General features: G+C 49.9%; 1 protein-coding gene across 1 annotated transcript in view; it reads left to right on the top strand.

Annotated features, from left to right (window-relative positions):
* SRXN1 (sulfiredoxin 1) overlaps positions 1-7,500 on the top strand; it is a 27,661-nt gene that overhangs the window by 4,329 nt on the left and 15,832 nt on the right. The gene's annotated exons all lie outside the window — the stretch shown is intronic.

Raw genomic sequence — 7,500 nt, 5'->3', positions numbered from 1 at the left:
CATCTGGGTGTTCTTTAACCATGACTTTCCCAGGCATCTTAGTCTTGGTCCAGGTCCAAGATCCAGTCCAATGTCCCAGTCCAGATCTGAGGTCCAGGTCCAATGTCCATATTCAACCTTAGGTGTAGGACTAGGCTCAAGGTCTAGGTCCAAGGTCAATGTCTAAGGTTATAGGTCCAGTCCAAGATTCAGAACAAATCCATGTCCAAGTTCAAGTTTCGATGTCCAGGATCAGATCCAGGTCAATGTTCAGGGTCCAGAATCAAAATACAGGTCCAATTTTTAGCCCAAGGTCATGTCCAGGACCATTCTCAAGGCTAGCTGGGTTCAAGTCTTAGACCCATCATTAGCTTTTTCTGTGGCTTTGGACTAATCTTCCCTACCCCAGCCTCAGTTTCCCTCTCATGAAATCAAGCAGTTGAATTTGATTTCTCTCAGCTCTGACTTTCTGAGGACCCAGAAATCTGGTTTTCCTAAGAATTAGTCCGTGGGAGTGTGGAATAACAGGGCCCATGTGGGATATGAAATCTGGGGCTCATGGTTCCCCCTAAAGCAGTGGTTCTCAACCTTCCTAATGCTGCGACCCTTTAATACAGTTCCTCATGTTGTGGTGACCCCCAATTTCATTGTTACAAATTGAACATAATTAAAGCATAGTGATTAATCACAGAAACAATATGTAATTATATATGTGTTTTCCGATGGTCTTAGGCGACCCCTGTGAAAGCGTCGTGCGACATCCAAAGGGGTCGTGACCCACAGGTTGAGAACCACTGCCCTAAAGCCTAGGGCCAACAAGGGGTACATGAGGGGTCCACGCTGAGGCTCCCCTCTTGGAACAGTCTGTGGTTCCTGAGGGAGGGCAGGATAACATACCAAGTCCCTATGTCAGCACAGCAATTTATACAGGGTGTCCTCAAAAAATGTATACACACTCTAACAGCTGACAGTTCAATTTTGAAAATGAAATTCCTTTCTATAAACACTGCCTTTATAATTATTCAAGGTGTGTGTATACATTTTTGGGACACCCTATCTATCCCAAAGATTCCCCATGCACACACAAACACAGTGGACAAAAGACAATGAGCACACAGGAATATTAGCTCTGACCTACAGAGGCAAACCTAGGGCTAGAAGGGCCCATGACTTGCCCAAGGTCACAAGGGCATAAATGGTGGACCCTGCCACACCTCCCTGGTGGATGCTTCATCCACATTCCAGGGACCCCTCAGCCTGAAGGCCTCTGGGGTGCATGGTGAGACCGTGCAGAGAGACATGATGCCCCCAGAACTCCTGGCCTCCTTCCCAGCTGTGGTCCCTCCTGGAGTGTCCACTGCCAGCCTTTGGGCAGGAAGGGAGGTTGGAATGGGCTCTCTGATTACACCCTTCTGGGCAGAGAGAGGGTAGGGCAGGAAGCAGGAGGCCTGGAGGGAGGGCACACATTGTGCAAGACACCTGTTCTCCAGACGGAGGCCCAGAAATGGCCTATCGGAGATTCCCTGAAGGAGCAGGAGGCTGCTCCACCAACCAGTACTGGGCAATTCAAGACCCTCAGCCACCCACTTCTATCTCCAGAGCCCTTGAAAAATCTTTCCTATTGATTCCTACAGAGCTGTGGACCTCCCTGTGGGCCACAGGAACTGGGTCACAGTAAGGAAAAAACAGAATGTGGGGGATTTCGGGAGATGGAGTTGGTGGGAAGGGGCCCTGGAATCCTCTAGAAACTCCCTGGGTCTGGGTCAGGGGTCAGGGGTCATGAGCACCAGGCCCTACAGCCCTGGTCATAGTGGACCAGACCTCACTCTGCCTCTGCTCATCTGGACTCAGAGACCCCTCCCCAATGGGCAGGTGTACCAGCTGCCAGGCCCTTGGAGGACATGGGTGTTGTATCTGGTCCAGTGCCCAGGGAACCGCTAACAAAGATGCTATAATAAGGGGAAGGGGAGGTACCAGCCCTTTGCCCAGCTCTGTGAGCAGACAGGAGAAACTATTTTTATCCCGCTTTGCTGCTGACAGACCTGGCTTTCTGCTCAGCTGGCTGGAGCTGATTCTCGAGGCCCGAGGCCCTGGCACAGCAAGAAGCAGCTCTAAATATACCCAGGCAGCAGCCCCTCCAGCCCCCTCCACCAAGCAGGGCTGGGCTCTCCTCGGGAAAGTGGGCCACCTGGGAAGCTGGCCCACCACCTAGCCCTCTCTTTTTCTGCCCATCTCCAGACAGGCAAGCAGGGCTGGAAACTCCCTGGAAGAAGTTTGGGACCCTGGGAATCTGGGAGAGACTGGGAGGCAGGAGGCCAGCTTCACTCTGACTTGAATTTGCTTTGTGATCTGAGATGGGCCAAGGCCCCTCTCTGGGCCTGTTTCTGTAGAACTAGGGCACCAGAAGTGACCATCATGCTCCCTAAGACACAAGCTAATCAAAGCACTGAATAGGGTACCTTGTACACAGTAAGTGCTCAATAGTATTAGTCATTACTTTTATTAATTATTATTTACAAGGGGCTACAGCATTTTCTAGAACAATGGCTTCTCCTACCCCCATCACCCCACCATCCCATCAGCCACAGGTCAACTGGTAGATATTATTTTAAGGAATCCACCACCCCTTCTCCCCACTGATTGAAAATCTTTCCTCCCCCAGCAGGTCTCCATGCCCACTCAGGTGTTTTGGGAAAACCACAGACTTTGAAGGGTTTCAACCCTAACACCTCCTCCAGTAACCTTGGGCAAATCCTCTCTCCTCTCTGGGCTTATTAGTGCAGTACCCATGGGGAGGACCCAGTGGGAGCTGGAATCGTAGCAGTCCTAGCCACACTTATCAGAGATTCCCCCACCCGCAGCTGGATGAGACAGTGTCTGCAGAGAATTTATTAATTCTCATAAAATTCCATTCCCACCACTCCTTTGGGTGCTGGATGTTTAAAAATGGATTCTGGACCTCCAATCTGAACTATCAAGACTCTTAGGCAGGGAAAACCAGAAGTCATTCTCAGGTGACATGCACAAGACCTCTCCACATCACCAAAGTGTTTCTGAGCCTTCCCTGCCACCCCACATGGCAGGGTGTCTCTAGTTCCAATCCCTCAAATGGGGGAATCTGAGCCCAGCGAGGCTGCATGACATGCCCAAGGTCACAGATCTAGGGTATGAGTACACGGGCCAGGATGAACACCAGGTCTCTTCTCCCGGGGTCCCCAGGCCCCCCTGCCTCTATAGGGACCCAAACAAGAGAGCCCTGTCTCTCCCTTTCAGCTGAGAAACAGCCAGCTCAGCCTTCTATCGTCGCCTGTGGAACAGAGGAAGGCATCCCAAACCCATCCGGGTCCCACAAACAGCGTTAGAACACGGCTTATAGTGTCCTAAAGAATTCTCCAGGGGTGAGGCCCAGACAGGTGAGGTGCTTTGCCCAAGGCCACACAACATGTGCCCTGGGCATGTTACGTAACTACCTTGTACCTGAGACACCCATGTGTGTCTCCTACTCTCTGGCAGATCGGAAGGATATCACCAGAAATTAAGGAATAATAATAATGGGAATAATAATAACGGTTTGAGAAGTTATTGTGTTCCAGGATTGTACTAAGGGCTTTATATGCATTAATTCACTCAATCCTATTATGAGCTTCCTTATCCAGATGTGACATAAAAAGGTTAAATAACTTGCCAGTTAGTTAGGGAGAGGTCTGTGGATCTGAGAAGAATGAGATAGAGTTGATGGGGGTGAGGGACAGCACAATGGGCAACACAGACAGATCTATTCAGCACGATGCAGAAAATATCTTTAGAGCATCCCAACCTTCATCCTTACAGATCAAATTCAGAGAGGTTAAACCACTTGGCCAAGGTCACAAAGCAAACCTCCTCTTAATATCTCCACCCTACCCCCACAGCCCATGCTAAACTCCATAGCTGCTGGGTGTCAGGTCTCGTCCCACAAATTCCTGTCCCAAAGGGAATTCCACATCTGTCTTTAGGCAGATGAGCAACCTTTGCTGGAGCTACCCCTATCCTATATAATGAAAGGCTAATATGCAAATCAACCGAACAGCGGAACCACCGGTCACTATGACGCTCACTGACCACCAGGGGGCAGATGCTCAATGCAGGAGCTGCCCCCTGGTGGTCAGTGAGCTTCCACAGGGGGACTGCCACTCAGCCAGAAGCCAGGCTCACAGCTGGCGAGTGCAGTGGTGGTAGTGGGAACCTCTCCTGCCTCCGTGGCAGCGTAAGGATGTCTGACTGCAGGCTTGGGCCCGCTCCCCAAGGGCTCCCAGACTGCAAGAGGGCACAGGCCAGGCTGAGGCCCCCCCCAACAACCCCCCAGTGCACAAATTTCGTGCACCAGGCCTCTAGTTTCTATATAAAGAGCCTCCAAGAGACAGGAGTAAGATGCTGCAGTGCTGCAGGCTGCCACCAGATGGCGATGCCTACAGAGAGCCCAACTTGGGTGAAAACTACTACCCATCAGAAGTTTTCTCAACAGAACATGAGGTAGAAATCACACTTCCTGGATGAGGAAACAGAGAAGAGCAGCAAGATTTATCCATGCAGATGCCAAGAAAACTGCAGCACAGAAACATCTCTGGGGAACTGTTATTATTTAACAATAATGGTCAACATGTATTGTGAGTTTACAATGTGTCAGGCACTGGGTTGGAATTCTAACTCTAAGTTACTAGCTGTGTGACCCTGGGAATGTTACTGAACTACCTGTGCCTCAGTGTCCTCATCTGTAAGATGGCAGCAACCTTAGAGCCATGAGGGTAGAATGCATTCATGTATGTAAGGCCCTTAAAATAGTGTCTGACACATAAGTACTTAGGAGTATTGGTTATTATTTACTTTTCATTTATTGTTTACTCGTGGACTGTATGAATTAGATACTTTTATTACCCATCATTTTACAGCTAGGGAAACCGAGCACAGAGAGGTCAAGTAGTTTGTCCAAGATCACACAGCTGGGAATCGTAACGCTGAAACTCAACCCAGGCAGTCTGGCACTAAAGTGTACACTTAATCAATATGCCCTCCACCCTTCATAAGAAAACATGCAAAGCACTGGTCACATTGTCAGCAACCCCCTCCAAATAGTCTGTATTCTATCCCCATATCCAGAGAAAGGACCTAAGGCACAGAAAGATGCATGACTTACTCAAGGTAACCCAGCCAGAATCTATGCAGGGAATCAAGTCATCCCAAAACCTGGCAGACAGAACAGCCTGCAGCAGACCCTGCTGGGCTGGCCTGGCAAACCTTTATCACCCATTCCACAAACACTGCGTGCCCACTAGCTTTGGTCCCACTTATAGGAAGTGAACAATCCAGCCACAACCCTTTCCTCAGGGACCTCCCAAGGTATGGAAAACTGGGGAGCATGCAGTGAATTCTATTCCCTGCTCCACCCCTTAAGCAAGTACCATCACTACTCTGCACCTCAGTTTCCTTATCTGCAATACAAGAATTTTTGTGATGATTCAATTAGGTAGGTGATGGAAGTGAAGCACTTAGCCTAGAGTCTGACATATATTAAGTGCTTAATAAATACAAGCAATTATTATTACCATCAGTAAGTACAATGGGAAAAATACTAAAGGAGAAGAAGGGGATCTAGGAGTGCCCAACAGATATTTAACTCAGTCTGAAACAATATTCCCTGAACATCTGGGGGCTTGAATACCGGGCCTGATTCCTGGAGTAGGAGAATCTGCAGACTGAAGGCATAAAAGAGGGGGGAATAGGATGCTGAGAGGCTATGCAAACCTCCCCCAATTAAAAAACTGCTACCACCACAGCCCTGTCTGCATCCGACCACAGAGCCCCTCCCTACTGAGTCCACCCCCACAACCCCCAATCACATCTGTGTGCAGAGGGTCCTGTGCAAGCAGTTGAAGGGACAGAGGAAACCATAAGGACACATTCTCCCTTCAGGGTTGGCAGACAGTCAGCACAGATTTCACCCTGTGACCATCCTAAATGCCAGGTGAGAGGCAAAGGGAGCTAAACTCCATTGTTCTCTGGAATCAAAGGACAATGGAAACGTTTGGTAATTTAGTACTAGGATGACAAGTTTGTACATGTCTGCCAGAAACACCCCTGGGAGCCCAAGCCCCAGGGTCCTCGGGGAGAGTGCTAAGACCACGGTAGGCCCTGGGAGGCAGAGACAAATTGGGGTGGCCCATGCTCTTGGGACACCCCTGTGGAATCCCCTGGGAGAGCCCCAGCCTGCACACTCACCAGTCACTCAAACCCACATGCACAGGATTTCCGGGACAACTCTAGGGAGGGGGGAGGAGGAGGCGGAGCTGAATTCTCACAGAGGGACATCAGATGGCCTCTAGTGGAGCAAAGTAGACTCTAGAGCAAATACAAGGAAGTCCCCTCCCTAGAGCACTTATTACAGACCATACACTTGACCCCTTAAATCCTCCAGCAGCCCTGCGGTGGGGCTGGGGTCTAACAGGATTGTGACTCATTCATACAACATCTATGTATCACACACCTCTTTTGAGCCAGGCACAGTCTGGGCACACAGATCCAGCCCTGGGAAGCTCATAGTCTGGTGGGGAAGGCAGACAATTAAACAATCATCAGTGAAATCACTTTCTCAACCAAGTAAAATGCATACTTAGAATAGCTAACATTTATATAGCAATTACTGTGTGCTCCCTTTCTCTCTTTCAATTTCCTTCCATGTACAATAGGGATTAAAAGAGTTTCTACTTGGTAGGGTGTGTGACGATTAAATGGGTTGACATGGGTAAAGCATCAAGACAGAAGCTGGCACACAGTAAGAGCTTAACACATGTTTCTACTCATCATTTTACCCAGTACTTCCAAACCCTGGGAAGGAGTGTCCAATTATAAGCTCCACTTTGTAGATGAGGAAACAGACTCAGAGAAGCTTATAGGACTGGCATGGCAAAATAATGTCAGAAGAGAGAAAGCATAAACTTTTGGTTATCAGACTGCCACGGTCTGAATCTTGGCTCCATCATTTCCTAGTGGTGAGCTTAGACTCTATGTGCCTCAGTTTCTCTATCTGTAAAGTGGGTGCAATAAAAAATAAGACCTTCACCGTGTGGCTGTAAGCACTTAAGAAGCTGGTGAAAACAAAGCCAGTAGAACCGTCGGGGCTCTGTGCTCCATGAGGGTGGGGTGGGGATTATTTTCACTGGGGCCTACACAAAAGGGTTCTGAACCTATGCAGCCTGACACCGAGAGCAAAGACGCCTGACAGCGCCCACTGTCTTACCAGCCGCCACCATCTTTCCAGAGCCGTCAAGGAACGCAGAGCTGGAGAGCCTGGGCGGCGACCTGCCCCACGGGAGAAGCCCTCTTCAGCGCCTCACCTTCTCCCGCCACCTTCTCGCCCCTCCAGGTTACGCCCCGCACTGCCTTCCCCCCGCCAGCTATGATGTGGACCAGAAGCCGGGCCTGGAGCTGGCACCCGCGGAGCCTCCGTACCCGCCGGCGGCGGCGCCGGAAGAGTACAGCGACCCC

The sequence above is a fragment of the Myotis brandtii genome, unplaced genomic scaffold (assembly GCF_000412655.1).
Source record: "Myotis brandtii unplaced genomic scaffold, ASM41265v1 scaffold450, whole genome shotgun sequence".
Classification (NCBI taxonomy): Eukaryota; Metazoa; Chordata; class Mammalia; order Chiroptera; family Vespertilionidae; genus Myotis; species Myotis brandtii.
This window is presented reverse-complemented; position numbering and strand designations above follow the sequence as displayed.